General features: G+C 37.9%; 1 protein-coding gene across 6 annotated transcripts in view; it reads left to right on the forward strand.

Annotated features, from left to right (window-relative positions):
• chrm3a (cholinergic receptor, muscarinic 3a) overlaps positions 1-27,412 on the forward strand; it is a 170,262-nt gene that overhangs the window by 66,481 nt on the left and 76,369 nt on the right. The window lies entirely within an intron of this gene.

Genomic DNA, 27,412 nt, shown 5'->3' on the forward strand with positions numbered 1-27,412 from the left:
CACATGATGGCCTCTCTGAGACTGAGAGGAAATGCTTCATTGCTAAAAGCAAGGCCAGCATCTCCAGGCAGTTGGTGTGTTACATGGGCCCTTTCCAAAGACATTGGGCAAAGCGGCCACTTATGAACGCCCTCGAATCTTGAGATCTATCACAACGAACCAGTCCTCTGACCTGATTTGAGACACGACTTGTTACAGCATGAGCATCTTGAACCTGCGCTTAATGAGTGAGCAGTTCAGCTGATGCAGATCTAAAGTGGGATGCAACCCCCCATCCTTCTTGGGAACAATGAAGTACCACAATGAGAGCATGCTCCACTCCCAAGCAAGTGACACACAAAAATTACTTGCTATGCATTCTTTAAATTTACCGTGCTAATACCTTAACTTTTCTTGTAGAACAGACACACACAGAGCACTTCCTGAACGAACAAATCCAGCACCATCTCAATTGCATGTGTTCTTATAGCTTCCTGTTCGTGACGTCACCCCGGCGGTGACGTTGCACCGTTCCGTTGGACAGAATACACACGTGATTCAAGTCAAGTCAAGTTTATTTCTATAGCACTTTTCACAACAGACATTGTCTCAAAGCAGCTTTACAGAATTTTAAGAGTTAAGGTGAATGGTGTGCATTTATCCCTGATTAGCAGCCTTGGCGATTGTGGCAAGGAAAAACTCCCTTAGATGTTATGAGGAAGAAACCTCGAGAGGAACCAGACTCAAAAGGGGAACCCATCAAGATTCAGAGAGTGGTCTCGCAGAAGCATTCCCAAAGCTTTGTTGACGCAACTCAAGTTCCTGAATAGGAACCAAATCTCAATTTCATTAATGTAATTGTCTAAAAATGTCTTTCATTTGGTGCAATCTGCATCCGTGCGTCTGCATAGCAGTGCTTCATTCCTGTAATGAGCTGCAGTTAACCTGTAAAGAGATGTTAAAGCACAATTTTTTTTTTATATATATTTTTTTATTCAATGTTAACTACTGGAGGTCATTAGAGCAGACTCTACAAGTGAGCTCCTCCATCACAAATGGCTAAAGTGGAGGGTGCGAGTGTGTGAGAGTGTATGAGTGTGTGAGAATGTATGAGTGTGTGTGAGAAAAGAGTCCTGAGGCATTGTAATTCTTTCATCTGTAATTATGAGTTGTCTTGAGATACCCAGACCATTTATTCTAAAAAGAAATATCCAGGCAGTTTTGTTATGAATATGAGACATTAGTGGAAGTAACTGGCTAAAGCAGGTACGGTGTTTATATTTCATAATGCAATTTCATTTCAATTCATATAAGTTGACATAAAATGAAACACTAAGTAATGTGAATACTGTTTATGCTAATGTAATGCATAGAAAGTATTACAGTATATTGCATTACAGGATAATCATGAAAAAGAGTAAAAGAAAAATGGGGGGATATTATCTTTTAAAAAAATGATTTTTTAAATAGATTTGTATATATTTGTTTTATTTTATTTAGAATTCTAATCACAAATTAGGTACAATGCAAGTTTGCTAGTTAACCTTTAACCCTGTCCACAATTTTCTATTTTCGATTTAGAATATTTTTATTATATTAGTATTATATTATTATATTATTTTTCCTCTCTATAGATTTATCAGTCACGGGACACCCATGAATTATGTGCAGCCCAAACGCTTCATAGCAGGATTTTGAAGGATGATTAAACATAGGCTATGGGCAATGCTGCCATTTTGTGTTGTATAGTTTATCATATTTTGATCATAATTACAGTTGTTGGCATCTTGAACTTCTCAGAATATTACCCAAGATATCAGTGAGATTCATGCATTACAGGAATTTTTTTTTTTTTTAAACCTATACAAGATTGACACTACATTAGAGGACATTGAATATATATATTGACATAAAATATATTGAGTATCATAAAATGTCTTTAATAAGATATTATTGAAGACATTTTATGATACTCAATTTATTTTATAAATTAGATTAGGTTAGATACATCTTTATTGTCATTGCACAAGTTACGGTACAAGGCAAGGAAATACAGTTCCCTTTCGGGATTCAGGGTCCGGGTGGCAACGCTCTGCCTTTGGTGGGCTTCGCGATGCACCTTTCTGTGGCAACTAGAGCTGACATGGGCCGTTGGTTGGACGCAGCGTCTCGTTCCCTCAGGGTACTAGGGTTACATATGTAACCTAGTGATGTTAGCATCTAACCAGAAGTGCATTGGTAAGAGTGTAAACTATTTACATATGTACAGGTTGGTATGGCTAAAAAAAGATGATATATGATAGACATAAATAATTAATGACAGATGAATGGATAACATAAATAAAAATAATCAGTACACAGAAAGGCAATTATATACAATAAGTAAAATTTGTAAAAAAAAAAAAAAAAAAGAATGGTATTATATAGAGTAAGTCTATCTATATCAGTGGCGGGCGGTCAGGGCCAGAAAAGCCTTCTCTGCTGGCCTAAACACTATCAGAAACACTGACCCACATTTACAACCTAAATTCTAATATTTGTTCCATAACATTTTTTTATTTTATTCCCAACAGTGTATTCTCCTAATTTTGTAACGTTTCTCTTGGCTGCACTGCTTCCATTATGTGTATGTGGATGTTAGATTTTTGTCCAATCAGATTTCAGCCTCTATGTGCTGCCATGTCAATCTAATCTGCCCAGGGCCTTCAAAGTCAATAGTGCTGACCCTTTTATCTTAGTCTCTATAAGAAATTTGTCTTTTTCTTCAACCAATCAAATTTCAAATTCGCCTCACAGTGCAGCTAGATGGCCCAGAATAGCGTCAGCATTTTTCCATCCTCTGATTGGTTGGTCAGAGGGAAAATATTACAGTCAAGTTCTACTGGCAAAACACATCTGTATTGCTTTGCACGCATTAATACATCTGAGTTCGACTTTTTTATGCCTACGGAGGAAGAGAAATGTATTTAGTCATACTTAAAAATATATTTACCAGTGATTATAGCCTCTAAGGAGCGCTGCAAATTATGAGTCTGCATCTCTGGTGAGTGGGTTGTATTTAATTTAAATTTATATGTTTTTGTCATGTTATTAGACAAATATTGATTCTGAACTGCTTTAGATGATGGTAGGTGGCACAGTTGCGGTTGTAGTGTAGAGGTTTGGAGCTTGCTTTAGTAAAATGGTTTTCACCCTCCGTATTCACCTTCCATGTGTAAAATTCCTGTCTCTCTGGGATGCTATGTGTTGTTATATTGCATTTTTGTATAGTAATGATGGTTTCTATAATTGTAATTTGTGATGGTAGTATAATGAGGTGGATCCCCACTGAAGGCTTAGGTACCAAATGCACAGCCCATCACTGATTTTATATATATATATATATATATATATATATATATATATATATATATATATATATATATATATATATAGACACCTGTGACTCGTTAATGATACGACTTTATAAACTCATGTTCTCGAGTCACAGGCTGTTGGTTCTTAAAGGTCATGCTGGTGATCTCGTGGATCCTCGACTGCTAGCATTCCCCGCTGGTTCCGTCTCCGGACTCCGTCTAGAAGGTTTACTCTTTTCCTTTGGATTATACTTTCCTTGTGGATTACTTGTCCTGAGCGGATTATACTTTCCTGACGGATTACAGGCATTGCGATCCGTGAACTCCTGTATTGCTCTGTGAATGCTTATCTGAAATAAAACATGATTGAGCTACTTCCGCTTCCGCTTCGTGATCACCACCCTGACACACACACACACACACACACACACACACACACACACACACACACACACACACACACACACACACACACACACACACACACACACTACAAACAACCTGGTGGTCTAGTGGTTAGGATGCGGCGCTCTCACCGCTGCGGCCTGGGTTCGATCCCCGGTCAGGGAACCAACCCCAGCCACTAGGGTTGCACAAGCCGTGTGCCAAATCAAACATGTGCCAAATCAAACATGCGGATGATCAGCTGTGGTGACCCCTAATGGGAGAAGCCGAAAGAAAGAAAGATATAGTATTATATACACTGACTGGCCAAAACAGTCGCACACTTTACTTTAATATTTAGTTATGAGCGCTTTTTGCTTGAATATCACACATTGCCTTATACCATTTCAATAAGTTTATTTCCATCCAGTGTTGCATTAATTTTCCACCAAGATCTTGTTTTAATAATGGGTGAGTTGGACCACTGCATAATGTTTCTTCAGCACATCCCAAATATTCAGAAAAAGTTAATGTTTTAGACTCTGTGGTGCAATCCATGTATGAAAATGATTGCTGAATCACTCTTTCAATCGTTCCTTGAGCCCAATGAATTCATGCATTGTTATAATGGAATATGCTCATGCCATGATGGAAGTAACACATATACTCCCCATTTGCTGTTATAAAAACCTCCATTCTTCTGGGAAGATGATCCAGTGGATTTTGTACTTTGCTTGTGGAGATTTGTTCTCATTCAGCCACAAGGGTGTTTGTAAATTCAGAAATGATGTAAGTGAGGTGAGGTGAGGGGGCCTGGGGGGCCTGGGGTGCAGTCAGTGTTCCAATTCTTCCCGAAGGTGTTCAATGGGGTTAAGGGCAGAGCTCTTTAACAGGCCACTCAAGAGCAAGGGATTTGGGCCTCCTAGTTAAAGTGAAGACAAAATTTTATACTGCTACATTGAAAGACATCTTAAACATTTGTGAGCCTCCAACTTTGTGGTAAGACTTTTCGGAAATAACCACAAATGTCTTAAAAAGGTAGGTGTCAATTCTTTTGTTCATATACTGTTGTTTTTTTAGTTCTATAAAAAAGCACTTAAGGAAGATTGAGGTGTATATTTTGTAACCTGTACTCAAGAGTAAAACTATGTTGAATCACAATGGCTTCTTGTATGATAACATTGTGGCCCTGAAGGCAATTAAAAGGAGCTGAAGTTTCCTAATTTAAGACAAAATTTAAGACATTGAGAAACACAGGCTTATTACTTACATTCCAGAGTCCCATTTTGACATGAAAGGATGCTAATGTACTAGAACTTATCCAACTCTCAGCCCTGTGGCCTCTGGGTTTACTGATGCACTCTCTAAAAGTATGCAAAAGTCAGTACACCCCCTCTGCTTCGGTTCTCTCATGGATTTCCACTCATGTCATTGATTGTGTATCTTATACTGTATGACACGGTCAATGGCTGTGTATACCTGTGTACATATTTTGTATATTTACAGTATGCATGTCTTTTCTATAGCTGCGAAGTATACGCTCAGTTTTGGCGTCAGAAGCCTGACTGTATTTGCACCTTACTTTACTGTGTTTGCTGCTCTGGTTTCAATCCTATTTTGTTTCCTGGTTTCCATGTATGTACACTCTGATATATCTTGAACATTCTTCACAATATTGGATTTGTCTGCCTGCCCCTATAAAAAAGGGAATGTCTTTAACTGCACTTGCATTAATCTCAACCTTCTAATCCCTTCATTACATGGCAAAGGGGGGGCAGTTTTGAGAGTAACTGTAATTCAATGAAATGTAATTACCCCCCCAAAAAAAGCAAAGCAAAGTGATTACTCTTCATTTTATATTTAGTAATTAAATTCCAGTTGCTTACAGTGAGCCATTAAGAAATAAAAACACTAGCACACTAATTTATTGTTAACCTATTTTATATCCTATGCTTACATATTTTTATTAAAAAGGGCTTTAACATTTAACTACGCTTCATGTACTAAACAAGTTCATATTTAGCATTTTGAGCATTTTCCCCTTAGTGCTACAGCACACCTTCTTGTTTTAATTCTGCGATGACTTGTGTTGTGTTTAAGTTTATTTCTGTCTCCACCCCTGTCTTGTTCATCAGAATTAGAATACTTTATTGATCCAACAGGTAAATTGTTATGTTGCAGATGCTCACAGTAAACTAAAATATAAGTGATATAAAATAAAATGTACATATGAAGTTACGAATTAAGTATAGACGCTGAACAATCAATGGATTTCCAATCTTATTGAAATACACTGTGTGGAATGTGTAGCAGCAGTGATACAGATGGGAGCAAAAGTCAGACTACAATACAAGAGTGTTACTGGTTATATTGCTCATGCACCTCCATAGTCTACACCTGCGTTTTCAATGTCGAGTTGTGAATAATTGCGTCCAGCTGACTTTGTTCTCTGTGTTTACCAAGCCATTGTTTCATATTTAATTTCCTCATTTTGATCTCTGTTTGGTTTTCTCATTCTTGTTCTTGTTTTACCTGACTTGTTTGCTGATCACCTGACCGGTCCCAAGCCGGGATAAATGGGGAGGGTTGCGTTAGGAAGGGCATTCAGCGTAAAAACATGGGCCAAATCGAACAGCAAATGGGGACTAAATGTGGAATAGGATGTTCAAAAAGCACATGTGAGTCTTATGGTCTGGTGTCCACAACCAATCTTAATCTGCACTACATCTGCCTATGTACTGTATGTATGTATGTATGCCTGGTATATATGCCTGGTATTACATGACAAGGAAGAGTCCCTGTGCTCAAGCTTCAACTTAGAGAAGTAGAGTAACACAGTCACTTTTCAGACAGAGACTTAATCACTTAATACATAGATATGTTAGATAATTAGGAATTGGTAATTAATTAAATGTTTTACTTTTTGTGAATTAATGCTGGACACAGCATCAAGCTCAGACCCAAAGGCTCAAGCAACATTGGCTTCACTTTAAAGATAACACTCATCCTCATCATCTGGCAGATTAGCTTGTCATAATAATGACTGATTATTAAACAGTGTCCTATGTAATCATAATTACAAGCATGAAATGGGCAAAATGGGCAATCATAAATAGAAAGGTGGAAACAAGGATAGGCATTTTGGGAGGGCCTTGTAGGTCTCATCTGAACTTGTTTAGATGTGGTAGGAGAACTTTTAAATATGTTACATCAGATTATGAGATGTTATCAGATGTTACAGTCAGATTATCCTTTAACTTTAACCTACATTAAATGCCTGTCAGCTTCTCTTTATCATTAAAAGAATTCATATCACACAAGAATACATATAAAAAAATTAAATGAAGATCGCATGAAATGCAACAAAAAAAATATATAAAATGTGCAATTATGAGTGGACCAAGGCAGAAACAAAGTCTGGCATTTCGGGAGAGCCTTAATTGCTCTTCTGGGCTGATTTAGACATGGGTTGGGAACTATTTAAACATTCTGCAACAATGGAGATGCTCATTGCTTGTGATCATGAATGTAACTGTTGCTCCTGCTGCTTTCAGGTCATCCTGCAACTCATTTCAAATGAATACCAGCATTTATCTTACTATTTTTAGCATTAGTTTGAGTGTGTGGTGTGAAATTTTGGGTAGATTATCTATTCAGGGAGGGGTAAATCTGTGTACATATTTTTTGAGCTGATTGCACGCACAGAGACATTAAAAACTTTTTGCATTTTGCTCTGTATCTTTTTTCACTCGAGTGCTGCCTAAACACTTTGGGAACTTTGGTACGGATCTTCACCTTCATCATGATTAATACTCAATATATGGTGATATCAATTATAATGACTCTGGGCATAATTGGTTTATTTTTTTATGAAAATGGAATATATTAAATAAAGGAAAACAAAAAGTGTCTGAGTAGTTCATTCCTCTGACTGTATATAAATACAGCTTTGGAATATTTTCAAATCATTAAAACAATCCTCAGAAAAGCAGTGGCACTTTAATCTGCATTAAATTAAATTATATATAAAAATGGATATTAATAAAATATATGAAATTCTTTAAAATCTGTGAAGAATAATGAGTCGGATAAAACTGTAATTATTTTAAATGATATTTTATATCTAGAGCAAATCCATGAGCAGGAAAAATGATGAATGATGATCATCTAACCTTGACGAAATTATTCAAATCAGAAAAGGAAGGGAAATAAAAGGTGGTGTTATGAAAATTCTGAGACTGTCAGGTATATTTCAGAAACACGAAATGATTTTGATAAAGCAGTTATAACCCTGGGACAATGTGGAAGTTTTTTTTTTTTATTAAAATTGTAAAGGGAATGTAATAACAGCTAACGGTCTATAACAGCTTCATCGCCGTTCAGACATCTGTCTAATAATGGCTTTCAATTTTTCACTTTATTTTTTTTTCCAGTGCAGCTTCCTGAAGATCTTTGATGATTGATGATTCTGGCTTTAATTAGTATAGCCTGTTTTAGTGATAACATCAATTCTTTACAGGCTATGCTAATCTATGCCAGAATCAGCAATGCATTTGGGCGTGGACTTTCTGTCTAACTCTCTAACTGTTTTTCTTTTTTTTTTTTTTTTTTTAAAGGTCTTTACAGCACCAGCATGTTCAGTGTGTTTATGTGGTAGTGTTTGTATTTCATTTAATGATTTAATAACCATGATGATAATAGTGACTAGCTGTTTCAATAAAGCATTGCAGGCCAAATAAATGTCATTTTTTTGCACCCTGATTATATCATAATCTAATCATAGCCAGTTCCCCTTCAGGAACTCGAGCTGCGTCGAAACGCTATGGGCGTTCCCATAGCGTTCGACGCAGCTCGAGTTCCTTCGGGGAACTAGGGTTACGTTCGTAACCTTGAGACGTTCCCCTTCAGGAACTCGAGCTGCGTCGAAACGCTATGGGCGTTCCCATAACGTTTCGACGCAGCGTCTCGTTCCTTCTGGGAACTAGGGTTACGTTCGTAACCTTGAGACGTTCTCAATCGCTAGCTTATATTTGCTTGCAAATGAATGGACACAAAATGGCTGCCTGCACATGCATGTTTATTACCTGTGTCTATTGTATACCAAGAAAAAAAAAACCACATTGTTCAATATCACGTTGTTCTATTATTGGTGTTACAGTGTGGAAAATACTCCCTGAAATGCATTTCCTTCCTGTCACTATCTTCCTGATGATTTTAACAAGATCCTTACTTATATTTTATTACTGAATAGGTGAATTAAAAAATGAACAATGGTGTACACTAGTTGGGGAATTGTACTTTACTACTTTACACATAAATATTGCTTTGAAGTATTTGTACTTTATTTAATGACAGTGCGCTGCCATACATCAGTTAAATGGAAAAAGACTCGTTACCTTAATATAAAGCAAATGACATGTCTTAATTCACTCATGAACTAACTCATGGGTTTTAAATTAGTATATCATATACATGGGATCAGTTTCTGACACTGGGTTACTGACGACATGATTGTTTAACCTTTAATGAGCCTGATCACTGTAAACCCAAACAACACTCATCAAATATTTAAGTCATATAATATTGTATACATTTGTTAGTTTAATCGTGCATGTTTCTGTCATGGTAGATAGATAGATAGATAGATAGATAGATAGATAGATAGATAGATAGATAGATAGATAGATGGATGGATGGATGGATGGATGGATGGATGGATGGATGGATGGATGGATGGATGGATGGATGGATGGATGGATGGATGTCCCCTTAAACTCCACTGCAGCCCCTATGGTACCTTAGTGAATTCATCTAGACATTACTCTCAACGGAAAATTTGAAGTAATGGACATAAATGCTTTAATTATCACTTTTTTATGAAGTTTTATGAAATTTGTAAGTGAAACCATAGTTTAAAACATTATTTTCATGACTATGAAAATTGTAGAGTCACACTGAAGGCATCAAAACTATGAATTAACACATGTGGAATTATATACATAACAAAAAAGTGTGAAACAACTGAAAATATGTCATATTGTAGGTTCTTCAAAGTAGCCACCTTTTGCTTAGATTACTGCTTTGCACACTCTTGGCATTCTCTTGATGCCTACTTTGAATAACCTACAATATGACATATTTTCAGTTCACTTTTTTGTTATAAAACGTGGTTATAAATGCCCCCCACCCCCAACACACACACACACACACACACACACACACACACACACACACACACACACACACACACACACACACACACCAGAACATATTGAGGCTAGCTATAATGAAAGGGATAATCTTATTTGCTTTAGTGCTTTTGAAGGACACAATTATAACCCATAAAATCAGTAGCTGACAGATACAAGAGAGAGCCGAAAGATCAACAGCAGTTAACTTGTAATATTCCCAAAGAGCCAGATTACTGCAAAGGTCAAAGTAACTGTAAGGCAAATTTAGTCTGATTTCTCAATAAAGAATAAATGTTATTTTGGCTTAATATGTTCCTTATATAATTATGAAATTATACCAAATGTTACTTTAGCTACAAAACCTCAGCATGCAGAAATCTTTGGTATTTGCTTTACATTGGTTTATTACAGGATGCACACTGGTAACAATGTTATACAATATGCACAGTGTATTATATTCTTTTATATGTGATGTCCCAGAAAATCAATCAGAAGGACCGTTCTCTTGTGTATGTACCTTTGCAATTTATATATATGATGAAATGATGGATGTTAGAATTCACATGAATATAAACATATGAAGAGGTTGATTGTACAAATAACACATTATAATTGCTTGCTTATTGTAAATAATTATACATTTAAGATGCTACGTGCATGCATTTTATATACATACATATATACATTTTAAATATATATATATATATACTTGTGTGTGTGTATATATCCGAACCTGCCCCAGCATAATGTGCAACAAAGCCAACTCCATGAAGATCTTGCTAAAGAGCTCTGACTTCAATCCTTTTGAACACCTTTGGGATGAATTGGAACACTGACTGCACCCCAGGCCTCCTCACCTACATCAGTATCTGAATTAACTAACACCTTTGTGCACAAATCTCCAGAAGCACACTCCAAAATCCAGTGAAATATCTTTCCAGAAGAGTGGCGGTTATAATAATGGCAAATGAGCACTATGTGTGGAATTGAATGTTTAAAAACCACACATTATTTAGTGGTTATTTAAGTTGTTTATATAAATTGTATGTTCCATATTATAGTAGCTTTTTAAATGCCAGGAAGCTATATCATGTGTCTTTTCCAAGCCTTTTTCCTACTCATACTTGCTGCAATAGCACAACTTAAAGTTTGTGTTATCACTGGCCTTTGGAGCTCTTCTTGCTCTTTATAAGTTCCCTGTCTCTCTGAATCGTGGTCGCTGGTTCTTGTGTGATGATCTTGTCTGTATGTGATGTGACCTCTTTCTGTGGATTTTCTTTGTGATTCTTGGATAACAAGTATAAATTTAAAGAGCTGCCTCTGGCTCTCACGCAACCCTCTCAAAAAGAATGATATTGAGTTTAGCAATCTGAGGAATGCTAATTGTTCCATCGTTTCTCATTCTGGTTTAAATTTAGTATCTGTCTAGGGTGAGTGACTTCAGCCTGGTATTTGAGCAAGCGTGTGAGTGACATGGATAAAGGCCGTGGCTGTCTGTAGGCGCTTGACACACGTGGCTGGCACCAAGCTTTGTGAATGCCAATGCAGCTGGAATGCCCTCGGGTTTCAGTTCTCATCGCCACCGTATGGTGAAAATGAGGAAAATGGCAGTTTTGATTTTTATTTATTTTATAATTTTTTTTTGGAATCATGCTCATGTCACTCAGTGAAAAATGCAACATGTTCTCTAGGGGGGGACCCAACATTTCTTTTGTAGTTACTCTTTGCTCTGGATATTCTGTCTTAAAACAGAACATGGTTTTAGATTGATGTTTATTAAATAATAAAAACAAATCTTCAGGCGGGATTAGTTTTATCCACTGTGATATTCTTATTTAGAACTGCTGTAATTAACGTTTCCAATGTTTATTATTTCTTGTCAAACATAAGTTGCCTTTTCTTCAAAACACACGCCCTCCAGCTAATCTCCAAACATGTGTAAGCGCACAGAGGAACCTTGTCATGACTTTGTACAGCTAGCAAACCAGCTGGTGAATTTTTATTCTACCTCAAAATCAGTGAAAGGCCCTTACTTTTACTCCTTACTTTTACTCCTCTCTGTAATTAGCTACTGGGTTTGCAATACACTTATGATATTTTTGTTTGAGCTCAAAAGGACAATACTAAAGAATTTCCAGCTTTCAGTAAAATCCGGTATATTTCTGTTTGACCAATTCTTGATACATGATCGTGACAGGTTTTAAAATAATTGATTGCAGTAAATGTTTACTTTTGGTGAAAATTGCTTTTATTGATTAACGGGATAAACCAACATGAAGACAAGAAAGCTGTCCTTGGGAGAAAAGCAAGCCAGAGTAAAGCTGAGAAAAGTGGGAAAACTGATCATGGCTTATTTATTTATAGATTGATTAATTAATATTTTAATGTCTTTCATGCTTTAATACTTTCATTAAAAAACCTATAGATTGAAGAACAGTCTATAGCTTTAGAACTTAGAATATATAATTAAAATACATTTTAAATTAGAATAGGAGGTTTGTGTTTACATCACTGGTGGGTTTTAAATGATTTTAATTCATCTTAAATCTTTACTTAAACTTAATGAAAGCTCAGAAAAGTCTGTACCAGTCAAATTAGAAACCACAATGTAAGTATATTTGGTAGTTAACAGTACCTACTCTTTTAATAGATGCGGTACCTGATGTACATTTGGTGTAATTCCATAAATTAGTGTACTACAGGTGGTTTCAGTTTTGTTTTTGCCATATGAAACGAAGCAACAAGATCAATTTGGCCCCTCAGGACCTGGAGTTTGCCATGCACTCTGGTAATCCATGGATTTTTCAAGTTTGGTGTTTTTTTTTCCTTTTTTAACTTAGAGATTAAATTCGGAAGCTAACTGGGACAAAATAAACAGAACCAAAATCAATGAAGCGAACACTCCAAGACAAATAAAATCCAAGTCCAGATTTTACTCCCTGTCCAACAAATAACCAGGCGAAATAATGTTCAAAATTTTTTCCCAGTTCTGGACAGAACTGGCAGTGTCTTTGTGGTCATACTTTTGTCCGTACATGTGTCCATGTGTGTCTCATTTTATGACAAGCCACTGGTGTGAATTACACAAATCTCACCGGAATTTGCTTCTCAGAAATAGCCGAATTATAAACATATCAGTCATCCGTGTCTGTATGTTTTCCAACCTGCATGTGGTCAGGACTTTGTAATGTTTGGCGTTCGACTGTTCATCTGTGACAGTGTGAAAAATGAATATTACAAAAGCTGAATGTTATTGGATGTTAAGATCACATTTCCTTGATTAGAGCTTTGTCAAAACTCATTAATTCATACGGGAACCATATTCGAAACTGTAAAAGGACTGCTTTTCGATTTCTACTCATGTAAAAGTACTAAATGTTTTTTTTTTGCTTTTAAATTGAAAAAAAAAAGTCTGAAAAGTAAAAGTAGTGACTTATGAGAACTCTGTGAATAATGAATGCAGTTCAGTGAGAGAGTTTATGTAAATATATGTACAACAAATAAATATGAAGGCTCTGGGCAGTAAAAAATGTGCAGGAACTGTTGAGCAAGAACAGTCAGATATGTATGTTTATGACAGTATGTATATAAGGTATATAAGTGAAAATAAAAATGTAGAGTTTGTGCAAGATGTGTGTAAGGCACAATACATGCAGAGAAATATGAGATTTACGGTACAAAAATAACACACAGTGAATATACAGATTGTATACAGATATGTAGAAGATAAACGTCTCTACATTAAGTATGTAATCCTAGTTCCCCTTGGGAACAAGATGCTGCGTCGCAACGCTTTGGGATCAAGACAGAAATAATGTGTGTAATCAGTCACCGGAAGGGTGACGTCATGACCAGGAAGTTACAAAAGCGCATGGAGTAAAGCAGGCACCAGCTTTTGTAAAAAGAAGGAAGGCATGATACACCGAAACAGCGGATGCGTAGGCTTTAACGGTGGACAGATCCAACCCTTTTGCCAACTGTTCCTGCAGGAACTCCAGCACTGAATCAACCGGGCATTGGACTGGTTCAAATTGGCGCTGAGCGCATCACACAGTGAACAGACGCTATCTGGCGGTGTACGACCTCCTCATGGAGGGAGCTCTGGAATGGGGAGAATAGTCTCTAGAGCTGGCCTCGGGACCACCTTCAAAATTCTGGGCAGAGGTGAACTATTGCGCCTCCTGCTTGAGAGAGAGGAGATCCCTTCTCAGAGGGATCTCCCATGGAGGCTATTCAAGGAGGGCCACCAGGTCCATAAACCATGGTATGCCCGGCCACTTTGGGGCAACCCTGAGGAGACAGACTCTGTCCGGGCAAACTCTTTCCAGAACTCCTGGAAGCAGCACGACATGGGGAAGACATACCACGCCTGCCAAGGCATCCAACACCAGAGGGGCTGGGGAAGTGAGGGAGAACCATAGGGGACAGTGCAACGTCTCTCAAGACACAACCAATCCACCTGGGCTTTGCCGAAATTCTAGCAAATCTGCTCCACCGTGTGAGGATGGAGCCGCCATTCTCTGGGTCTCAACCCCTGTCAGAGTGTATATATATATATATATATATATATATATATATATATATATATATATATATATACAGTTTTTCTTCTGCCCACATGAGGATCTGGCGTGAGTTACGGGAGAAAATGCTTCAATGCTAGAACTCCCAACAGGGAGCCCTGAGATAGGAACCCAGGATCTCTCTAAACATCTAAGGCACGTAGGCATCCCTGCGTGACCTTGATAGCACCAATATAATTGCCCTTCCGTGAGAACCCACCGATCCTGAGCCACCACTGAAGGGGTCTCATTTGCAGGAGGCCAAGTGGAATCACTGGACGCTGCTGCCATAAGCCCGAGCAGTCTCCAGAACTGCTTGACAGTAAATTGTCAGTATCATTGAGGATGCAGAGGCCCAGAAGTATCAGGGTGCCACACATTTCGTGAAGGTGCAGGGTGAGAGAGCAAAGCCAACCTGGTATTGGTAAGCTTCGGCACTGAAAGCAAACCTCAGGAACTTCCTGTGAGAAGGGAGGATGGATACATAAAAGTATGCATCCTTTAGATCTACAATGACAATGACATCTGTCTGATGGAGGGACCACCCCAATGGCCACTTCCTGTTCCATGACCATAGCCTGCTCGGTTTCCACCAGGGTGGACAAACCCTGTCAAAACAGGGCAGACGAGACCCAAACTAAATTGTATAGCCTCGCTCTACAGTGCGCAGGACCCACCAAGACACGTCTGCCAGAACTTACCAGGCTGCCAGGTAGTCTCTTAGGAATATCAGTCTCTCAAGACATGCAAGCAGAATGTGCATGTCGCAACGCGTGCTGCACAACATGCGCAGATCATGCACAGACTGTCTGTCTCCCTCGAGAACTGACCTAACGTGCTCCGCCCCCAAGCAGACTTATAGGCCAGCCACAACCTCCATAGCTCCTCGAGGTTAGAACGCAAAGTGCGGCCCCACTCCTCCTCAGAAAAAGAGAGGTGGAGCAACGTGAAAGGTGTGCTTCCGAGTCTGTAAACAAGTGCTGGACCGAGCAGGTGAGGTTGGAGAAAGGGACAAACCTGTCTTGAAAACCCTCTAAAATGTCCATTTACAAGCCCCAGGAACTGGGGACATTGACAGTGTTCGCAGTCGGCTCCCTCAGGAACTGACTTAGCATGCTCTCTCCCAGTTTGCTGGATTTTTTTTTTGACAAACAATACACAAACAATTCAACATGAAATACACACAGAGCGCTTCATGAACAAACAGAAGCTGGCGCCGGCTTCACTCTATGTGCTTTTGTTGCTTTCTGGTTGTGACGTCACCCCGGCAGTGATGCCACGTGTCCAATTTTAACCGATTACACACATTATTTCAGATTCAGGACAATGCAGTCACTTTTCCAAAGCGCTGCGACACACCTGGAGTTCCTGAAAGGGAACTAGGATCTGCTACGAATGGAGTAAGAACCCTTACTCTACACACTTGTGCACCTTCTACAAGCTCTCTTTTAAAAATCTTGCTTCAAAATAATGAGGAATGGCATGTTGTTCAGACGTGTAGAGTAAAGAGTAAAATATCACACATTCGAAAAACCAGTAAAGAAAGAGATCCCAAAATTTGATGAAGTACACATAATGTAAACATAGTGAACATGTCACTGGCACAGTAAAAACACTTTTTTTAATTTTGTGGCTATGACAGTATGATTATAGATTGTATTTAAATCTATAATCACACTGTCATAGCCAAAAAAATAAAAATGTGTTTTTACTTTTCTAGATGGACAAAAGTTTGTGGATACCTGGCTATAAGATTTATGCATGATTGTGAAACTCTTATTGCACATTTAGTCCATGTCTGTTGTTGTAATAACCTCCACTCTTCTGTGAAGATGTTCCACTAGATTGTGAAGTATGTTCATGGAGATTACATAGCTACAAGGTTGTTAGTAATGTCAGGTTCCAATTGATCCCATCGGGGTTCAATAGGGTTGAGGTCAGAGCTTTATAGTAGGCCACTTAAGATCTTCCACTCCAACCCATGTAAAGCATATCCTAATGGAGCTGGCTTTGTGCACAGGTATATTATTATGCTGAAACAGTTTTGGGTCTCCTAGTTCAAGTGAAGGAAAAAATGTATTCTAGCGTATCCAAAGACATCCTCTATAATTGTGTGCCTCCAAGTTGGTGGTAACCTTTAAGAAAAAACAAAACAAAACAAAAAAACACATATGACTGGAATTTCTAATCTCCCAATACTTTTTGTCAATATAGTTATATCCATTTGAAACATCTGGAGTTCCTGTTGCCTTTATTAGTTCAGGAAATTATGCTTTTATTCCCATTTAGACTCTGGAGACTGTTAAAAAATTATCTATTAAGCAGAAAACATATCAAAATGAATGATTTGTCTTTGTTAAATAATAAATGCATATGTGGTGTAATTAATAATAGAATTGTATATGTCTTGAAGCTGCACTGCTGTTGAAGCTGCTGTTATGGAGCATTACTCAGCTTATGATCAATATGTAAACAGAATTTAATAGCAATGTGGTATACAAATGAATAACTTTAATCCATATTATTCAGCCATCCAAACTATATATTGTGTTTTATATTGTGTATTTTGTGCAAGGGTTTTCAACTTTCTGAAACTACAGCAAGGTATTCTGAAGCATATTGTTTTCAGTAGGACACTTCAGCTTGTAGGGTTTTGAGCTATTATTTGCTGGGACTTCAGCTCAAACCATATACTGTGGAAGCGGGCGTATATCTCTTGCAGGAGAAAATCCAAACTGGAGATTACTGTCAATTTTTCATATTTCATATATTTGTGGTGATGCGGAAGAAGCATTACCTGCCAAACTCCTTTTGGCAAATATGACAAACTTGTCTGGGTTCAACAGAGCACTGTCAGTTCAGCTGATGACAGGGACAATCAGTGTCCAAGTGCTCAAGTTGCACCAAGAGTTAAATACAAAAAAGTCATATCTGAATTTACAAAATAGATGTACAATTTAATTTAGATTTAATTGTACCTGTTAGAGATCGCTATATCACTTTGAGGCTCAACAAAACCAACATAATGTTTTTCTTACTTTATCTTTATCGTCTTTTTGCGATTTTATACAATTTTTCTAAGCCGTGACTCTCGTTTGGGAACGAGCTCCTTGTTGAAAATTGATTTATGCTTGCCAAATAGCAATGGTCTAAAGTTGGCCTTCAGATGATTTGTTGCTGTAATTGTTAATAGGTGGTGGAGGCAATAAAAAAAAAGGCTACATAGCTACAAACCATTAAAGGAAGTTATCCTAACTTTCATAGCAACAGGCTAGCTGTAAACCTAGCAACCATCTTAGCATCTGTAGCAACAGCGTAGCTGTAAATCTAGCAACCATTTAAGCTTCAATTGCAACCACTTAGCTGTGATGTAGTAATCATCTGAGCCTTCATAGCAACTATTTAGCTGTGACCTATAAACTTTTTGAGATTCTACAGCAACCACCTACGATTTCATAACAACCGTCTAGCTGTGACCTAGCAAACAACTGAGATTCCAAAGCAATAGCAATTGCTTAATTCTGACCTGTCAACCATCTGAGCGTGAATAGAAACTACTAAGCTATGACTATTGCAACTTCTTTGGATCTTATAGAAACCACTTAGTTGTGACCAGGCAACAATCTGAGCATCCATAACAACTCTGTAACTGTGACAAAACAACAATCTGAGGATTCTCAGCAACTGCCTAGCTGTGACCTAGCAACAATATGAGCATCTATAGAAACAATATAGCTGTGACCTAGCAACAACCTAAGCTTCTACAGAACCCACCAAGCTGTGATTTAGCAAACAATTTGAGCATCCATAGAAACTGCCTAGCTGTGACCTAGCAAATAGCTAACATTTCATAGAAAACACCATGCTGTGAGGTGTTTCTTAACCATCTTAGTTCCTAGAAACCATCTGCAATCCAATATGATGGCTATGATCTAATAACAAACACCATAGTCACCTCGCAACATTTTAGCAGCCAGCTGACATTTAATATGAGCAACACTCTAGCAATCCTTTACACCTTCAATACTATAGTTTCCATCATCCACCCTTCTCTGATATTGTTTAATGTTTAATAGGCTCTGTCAAGTCAACAGAACATTTTGTTAAAGAACTTCAATGTTCTGGTTTAAAATTAAACTTTTTTTTTTACTATTTCTGTTTGACTAAAACATTTAGCATTTTACATAATTATTAATTTAAGTGCTCTATTAACATGTTCAGGTGCATAACTTATCAGTATTTTAACCAAATCAGTATTTAAAAAAAAAAAAAAGAAAGGAACGCCTGTCTGTAAATCATTTTCATTGACTGTCAGAATCAGCTTTAATAAAACTCTGCCCCAAATTGATGCAAGACATTGATTTTTTTTTCTTTTTCTCTCGCTGTGCTCTCGTCTTAATGATTTTCCTTGACTGCAGGGGCGAGTTAGCAGCACATCTCAACCAGTTCTGTCTGAGAACCCAATTAGCCGAGTGTGCAGCTAAAAAGAAATCTAGATCTCTAGGTAGTGGCAGGAGAAATATAGCTTTAAGTGATAATGAGTTGGATATAAGCTGTCGGCTGCTGGTGTTCCTCTGAGCTCATAATCTTCACAAAATGGCTCCCTCTAAGATCATGTTGGAGAAAAAGAAATCACACAACTAAAGGCAGACCGTAAACTGTTTGCACTCAGAGTGTAATTTTTCACTGACTGCCAGGTCATGAATGCTCCCTGTTTGCTCTGTAAATCTTCTTTAGGCATCCAGGTCACTTCAGTGCCTCAGAGTGGCCTTGGTGTACTCAAACACAAAGATGCTCTGCTGCTAATTTTAGAGGTTGTGCTTTTAGCTAAGGAGATATCTCTGTAACATCAGGACATGACTATGATTTCTTTCAGGTTAAAATGTCCACAATTTCTTAATGCTCAGGGAAAACACAACAAAATACATGCAATATTAGTACACATATTTGGATTATTGTGTGAAATTTCACAAATTCAAGCTGAGTGTCTGTTAAACAAACAATACACAGACAGATCTATATTATATAGGCATACACTCTAATAGACAGACATTTAAAAAGACAGACATATAGACATGTGAACAGATAGAGACTGAAACACAGACTGATAGACATACTTCCATATAAACTGACACTCAGACATACAGACCAATAGACAGACAGACATATAGACCAGTGCTCAGAGATACAGATAATAGAAAAGACAGCCAGAATAATAGATATACAGATTCAAATAGACAGTCAAATACACATACATTTAAACCACTGGACAGATAGACCTTAGACAGACCATGCAGACAAACAGAAAGGCAGGCACTTAGACAGACAGATAATCAATAAGATAGAGGGACACTCAGACAGGCCGTACAGACAGACAGGCACTCAGACAGACCATTTAGACAGACAGATACTCCATAAGACAGAGAAATAGACAGACAGACAGACACTCAGATAGACAGATACTGTGAAACAGACAGTCACTCAGACAGACAGATACTCAATAACACAGAAAGATACTCAATACGACAGACAGATAGACACTTAGACAGACCAGGCAGGTACTCATACAGACAGATAGACCAGGTAGACAGGAAGGCAATCAGACAGACTTATAGAAAAACTCTTGTAAAGACAGACAGACAAACACTCATACAGACAGGCTTGTTGGACAGATTTAAAAAAAAACTATGACCCTTATCCTTGAACTTTACTACAAGCCTCAAGTGTTTAATCATACATCTTCAATTGTCTGCTCAGAGTTGTGGTTTAGTACTGTAGTTTGTCTATTTGATAACCCTATCTCTTTATCATGTCACCTGTTAGTGGGTGGGATATATTAGGCAGCAAGTGAACATCTTGTCCTCAATGTTGGTGTGTTAGAAGCAGGAAAAATAAGCAACTGTTAGGCTTTTAGCACCAAAATGTGATGTCTAGACGAATGGGTCAGAGCATCTCTAAAACTGCAGCTTTTGTGGGCTGTTCCCAGTCGGCAGTGGTCAGTATCTATCAAAAATTATCCAAGGAAGGAACAGTGGTGAACCGGCGACAGGGTCATGGGCAGCCGAGGCTCATTGATGGGTAGCGAAGGCTGGCCCATGTGGTTCGATTCAACAGACGAGCTCCTGTAGCTGAAATTGCTGAAGAAGTCAATGCTGTTAATGCTTGATTGTTCAGGACTGTTTTGGCAGCAAAGGGGGACCAACAAAATATTAGGCAGGTGGTCATAAAGTTATGCCTGATCAGTATATTATGTGAGACAGTGAAAAGTAAGTTTATTTTTGTGAGTAGTTACACAACAAAAAATACTTAGTATTATTGTGTTAGTCATCATAATGTTTACATAATTATACCTGTAGTTTTGTGCACATGACTAAATGATGTAGCTGAGGATAAGGAAATGTCAAAGCCAGAATTCACACAACATACCTCTGTGTGAAAACAGTGTACAGGTAAAAGCCATGCCCACTTCATGGACAATACTATAGGGATAATACTATAGAAATGAAACTTTGATATATATTTTAGAGTAGTAAATGTTCAGCTTGTATAGCAGTATGGATTTACTGTCCCCTGAAAATAACTAAACATAAACCATTATTGTCAAAATAGCTGGCAACAAAAGTAAGTACACCCGAAGTGATAACAGCTGTATGGCATGTAACCATGCAAAGCCACATGTTCATGTTTTTGTCTGCTGGACCAAACAATTTGTGTATATTGTATTAGAGCAGTTCAAATTTGGTGCTTTAAGTGCAATTCTCTCATACTGACCACTGGATGTTCAACATGGTGCCTCATGGCAAAGAAAATTCTGAAGATGTGGGAATTAGAATTGTTGCTCTCCACAAAGATGCCAAGACTACAAGTAGATCATTACCACTCTGAAACTGGGTTACAGTACATTGGCCAGGCTCACAAGGATCGATTAAAGAAGTTGAGTCTTCGTGCTATCCGTAAGGTGCAGAAGCTGCTTCAAAAAAACAGATGCATGAGTGCTACCAGTATTGATTTAGAGGTTGCAGAAGTGGAACGTCCGCCTGTCAGTGCTCAGACCATACGCCGTGCACTGCAACAAGTTGGTTTGCATGGCCGTTGTCCCAAAGGGAAGCTTCTTCCTAAACTGGCTGACAAGAAAGCCTCCAAATGGTTTATTGGAAACAACCTGTCCAAGAGCATGAATTACTGGAACCATGTCCTGTGATGATGATAAACTTGGTGGACATTCCTGCAGTCAGCACGCCAAATGCACTTTCCCTCAAAACTTGCAACATCTGTGACATTGTGCTGTGTGATAAAACTGCACATTTTAGAGTGGACAGCCTAAAGCACACCTGTACAACAATCATGCTGTCTAATCAGCATCTTGATAAGCCACACCTGAGAGGTGGATAGATTATCTCGGCAAAGGAGAAGTGCTCACTAACATAGATTTAGACAGATTTGTGATTTGTGAAATTGCAATATTTGAGAGAAATAGGCCTTTTGAGTACATAGAAAAAGTCTTGAATCTTTGAGTTCAGCCCATAAGAAAATGGGGGCAAAAACAAAAGTGTTTTGTTTATTTCTATAGTATTGTCCCTTGGGAAGATACTAAAATGTTTGCTGAAATGTGAGGGGTGTACTTACTTTTGTGAGATACTGTATATATTAGGATGTAAATATTCAATTGCGAATAATCGCATGATTGTCATGATTAATCGCACCTCTGTTCTAAATGTACCTTTAATTAATAAGTTTTAAGTTTTTAATACTCTAATCAACATGACCATGGACAAATATCGATGCTGTATGCAAATGTATGTTTATTATTAGTGAAACCAAACTCATTTTTTTAATTACGTAAATGATCAGGACACCACACAGAACCTTTGCTATGTTTCCACACGGACGGTTAATGAGGTGATACCAGAGAAACTGTACCTCTTCTAACTTTCATATGTATTACATAATCATGGAATATTTGTTTTGATTTGTAATTATGTCTGTGAGGCAAGTATTCACTGAGATTTAGGTTGTTTTATTATGTGCTTCTGAAGAGAGATGACCGAGGCGGCAGAGAGCGCCCCCTTCTCTGATTTTTTTATTTTACAAAAGCGCACTATTTTGTGGTTATTATGATTGTATATAAATAAAAGTAGACCCTTTAAAGACCGTTTGAATAATGTATTGCTTTCATCTGTACGATCAAGACAGAGAAAGTGAAGTTTGTTTGGCTTTTGTCGACCCCAGAGGGTTCATTTCCAGATGTGTGCATCATGGCTGATTTGAGACTTGGCACATCAGTAAAACAAATGTTTAGTCACAAAAAAAAAAATTCTGTGGAGCTTTTAGTTTTTTTTTTATATCTGAGTAAAGAAATAACTTTATTTATTTGTATTTATTATTATCTAATTTATTTATGTTTGTAATAAAAATGGTTGAACAGAAATATGTGCTGCATTAACTCTGCATCAGTGAAAATAGTAAAATTAGCATTAACGCATTAATTTTGATAGCAATCATTTTGACTGCCCTAATTTTGAATGCCGCATAGTCCATTTAACTGCACACAGATCATTGTGTTTCCCCAACATTATTACTGACGCACCAACCAATACACTCTGGGGAGCTCTGGAGATGTAAACACAGAAGACGTTCTTTCTCCATGAAAGAAAGAAAATTGCCTTGGTTGCCAGTTCTTTCTCTTTGGATGTTGATCTGCTGCTTCTTTTGGCCTCTGTTCCTTTTTTTGACAGAAGCCATGCTTGGGTAGCCACAGTCTCATTAGGCTTTTCTCAAATGTTTTTACACTTTGTCCTTGGACTCAGACATTTTGAGCTCATAGGTATCATGTTCAGATCACTCAGCTTTTGGCTCAATGGATGCTGGGAATCAAATAACGAATCCATCGCCAACACTGATCAGCATATACCTTTCTGGGAATCTCTATCTAAACTGCTGTTACAGAAGAGTGAGTCAGACACAGCAGTCCAGCAGTAAAACTGGTATCTGCTCCACGATATAGTTGTTATACAATATAGGTAATGTAGATTTTCATGGCACACATATATTGTTAAAATCTTTGCAATTATATATAATAATCTGCAATAATAATTAGTTATATGTACAATAACTTTTTGACCTACTAACCTTTCATTTAATATATACCTTAATATGTATATTTATTCATATTTTCTTTTCATTTTTACTTTAATCTTTACTCAGATTTTTTACTTTGAGCAACTGCAACCAAACGGTTTTCCTATGGAATCAATAAAGCTTACTGATTCTGACCAATCAGAACTCGTTCCAACTTTCCAGTTCCAGTTCCTCCCTTTTCTACTTTCTAACGCCTCTCTTTTCTGCTTTTCTTTCTCAATTAAGGCCTAATGTCACACTGATTACAATCCTGCTGTACAGTATCACTATATGCACTGCCTCTGCCACATTAAAGTGATCAATCTAGTGCGAAGTTCTGGTTAAAAAAAACAACAGCCTGTGCCATATCATTCCTCTGAACATTCTCTGAGTTGAGTCAGCATGGCTATTGATGCTGTCCTGCTTTCCCCAGCAATTCCTCCAAAAGACAGATATAAACTTCACTTCTGCAGAGTCAGAGAGTCATGAACCAGGAAAGACGCAGTGACACACCACCCGAGTGAACCAGGGATGTATATCTATCAGGGTTGTAGAGTCAAGGACAGGAGGAAAATGAGTCGAGAGGCGCTGCACACAGATCTACAGTCATCCAACACTGAAACAGAGATGGATTTCTTGGAGTTAGAGACGCTGCTTAACACTGATATCTCCATATTGAGGCAAGAGATCTGATCCAGACTAAACCACAGAGACAAAGACAGGACTATTTAGTCTAGCTTTCTAACAGACTGAAATGTTGCTTCTTTCGCATCTGCACTGAATTGCTTGTGCTTACATACACTATAACAAATCATCCTCTATCGCACGATCCTCCTCTCCTACTTCTTGTCTTGTGATCATTCTACAAATCACTGAACATCTCAAAGTACTTTGAAGTAGAGGGCTCTAAATTGAAGCGTAAGATTAGGTTTTAAGTTTAATCCTTTTATCGGTTTCGGCAGGTAATAAATGTTTGCACTATGCTCAGTTTTAGGATTGCATGCAGCATTTAGAAAAAAAAATGGTTTTATCATTGCAGAGCCTTATTTTACTATGCACTTCCAGACTAGATCATTTCGCTCGTTAGGTGTGTGTGTGCTGCTGTGCAGTGATGGAAAGTGTGCCAAAGAACCCATTGTTTTTGAACATCCCTTATAAAAACCTCCAGTCTTCTGGGAAGATGTTCCACTTGTTTTTGGAGTGTGCTTGTGGAGATTTGTGCTCATTCAGCCACAAGGTTGTTAGTCATGTAAAGTCATGTACACCAGATCTGGGGTGTAGTCAAAATTCCAATTCAGCTTATAGGGATGATGTCAGAGCCCTGTAACAGGCCACCTAAGAGCTTCCACTTCAACCTAGGTAAATCATATCTTCATAGAACAGGCTTTGTACACAAGGAGAAGGTTTGGGTCTACTAGTTCAAGTGAAGGGAAAATTTCATGCTACCACCTCTGAAGACATTGTGTACAATTGTACAACAACTTAAGAAAAAAATGGCGAAGAGCCACATATACCGTAATTTCCGGACTTTTAAGCGCACCGATTTCTATTTTGAACATAAATAAGCCGCAGGTGTCTACCCTGAAACTAATGAACTTTACACAGGCTTTAATAAAAAACAGTGTCTGTTACACGGCTTGTATCTAAACAGTAGTCTACCAAGAAAGTCATTGTTCACTGTCTTCCTCCTTCCTTTCACAACTATTTCTCTCGGGAGTTTTTCTTTTGGCATCGTCGTGCGTTTAAAAATCACCATGAAACTTTTCTCCCGATGCCGTGCAGCTCAGAACACAGGTGAAGTGTGTTTTCATGCCCGGTTGTTTTCAGCGTGTTGAATAATTCGCATTTCCTGTAGACAGTCCGAGTGAGCGGCAGGTCAAACATCTAAAGAAACCTCATCCATATTTATGATGTGGTGCGGCCCGATTCAGTGGGAGCGCATCTGATTTAATATAGAGTTTCAACCCGTTCGGTAATTTCATTGGTCTAATGTTATGGGGTTCAGTTTTTTGGCTTGAAGTTTGTGAAACCGGGAAAAACCCAGGAAAAATCCACATATTAGCCGCTTCGTTGTTTAAGCTGCGGGGTTCAGAGCGTGGGAAAAAAGTAAGTCAGGTGTTGCAATACTTTTGTCCATAAAGTGTATCTGTAAATATTTTTTATTGCTATATCTATCTATCTATCTATCTATCTATCTATCTATCTATCTATCTATCTATCTATCTATCTATCTATCTATCTATATATATATATATATATATATATATATATATATATATAATTATGTTTTTTTATTAATTAGAATTTACTACTAAGTCCCAGGATCTAAACAAGAGTTCACTGGTTCACAGCTCTAAATAAATCCGATTGGTTTGAAGGGGCAGTGTTTTAGCTTTGTAGCGATGTTTGGTTACACTCTGGCAGAATCAGAAGACAGGTATGAGAGAGGAAAAGGATCTGCAAAATATTCTTTGCATTGTAGCATGGGAACATCTAAGCATAAAAAATGGAATGAAATAAGCTCCCATTTTCACACACATACGCGTCCTCAGTGAGAAGCTGTAAAATGAGGCTGCACCGAGGTTTCATCTCAGCATACAGCAGCCCACATAGTGTATAATTACACACAGGTGCACACTCATTTGCATTGACCAATTCTATATAGATAAGATCTATCTATCTATCTATCTATCTATCTATCTATCTATCTATCTATCTATCTATCTATCTATCTATCTATCTATCTATCTATCTATCTATCTATCTATCTATCTATCTATCTATCTATCTATCTATCTATCTATCTATCTATCTATCTATCTATCTATCGTGTGTGTATATAAAACCCAGCCATTAGGGTTGCACAAGCCAGTGCACTCTAACTCTACTCTAAAAAGGTGGAGGAAGGGCATCCAGTGTAAAACAAATATGCTGATCATGAATCAGAAACTTATACCGTATCAGTCCAGGCCCGGGTTACCAATGAATGCCACAGGTATCGTTAGCCAACAGGGTACCGGTGGAAACTGGGCTACTGTTGGCCGGCCGGTCAGGGCAGCAAAGCCTTCTCTGCTGGCCTAAACACTATCAGAAGCACTGACCTACATCCTACATTAACAACCTAAATTCTAATATTTGTTCCATGAAATTGTATATATTTATTCCCAACAGTTAATTCTCTTCATTTCGTAAAGTTTCTTTTGACTGCACTGCTTCCAGTACGTGTATGTGGATGTTTTGTCCAATCAGATTTCATATCTATCTATCTATCTATCTATCTATCTATCTATCTATCTATCTATATATATATATATATATATATATGCATGGTCATGTGACTGCTCTGTTGTCAAAGAGACAAAGACTTAATGGATAAATTAATCCTGTTCTCATTAGTGGAGCACGTCACAGCTGGATTCCTGCTGCAGACCACCTGCACTACACAACGGCTGTGTTAACTCACTCCTGGGATAAATGTCCTCCAGGTTGGAAAGCAGCCTCAGAAAGGACAGTCTTCTGAAGAGTTATATCAGGGCAACACTATAACAGTTTTAGATTAGCGGATGGTTTTCTATAGGTAACGCCTCTAAAATGTGAGGGTTCTGTGAAAATATTCGGTAATCCCAATTGCATGCCCATCTGTAATAAAGCCGTGTAGTTATAGCTGTGGATCAAACCATCTACAAGTGACAAGTGAAAGGAGAATCCTGCATAGAGTGTGTTGTTAAAGTGAACATAAGCATTAACTCCTATTTTTTTTCACGTACTGTGTACATATGACGGGAAATGGCAGATATTTCATTTCTTTGAAACTCGTGACTGT

This window comes from Silurus meridionalis, chromosome 8 (assembly GCF_014805685.1).
Source record: "Silurus meridionalis isolate SWU-2019-XX chromosome 8, ASM1480568v1, whole genome shotgun sequence".
Taxonomy (NCBI): Eukaryota; Metazoa; Chordata; class Actinopteri; order Siluriformes; family Siluridae; genus Silurus; species Silurus meridionalis.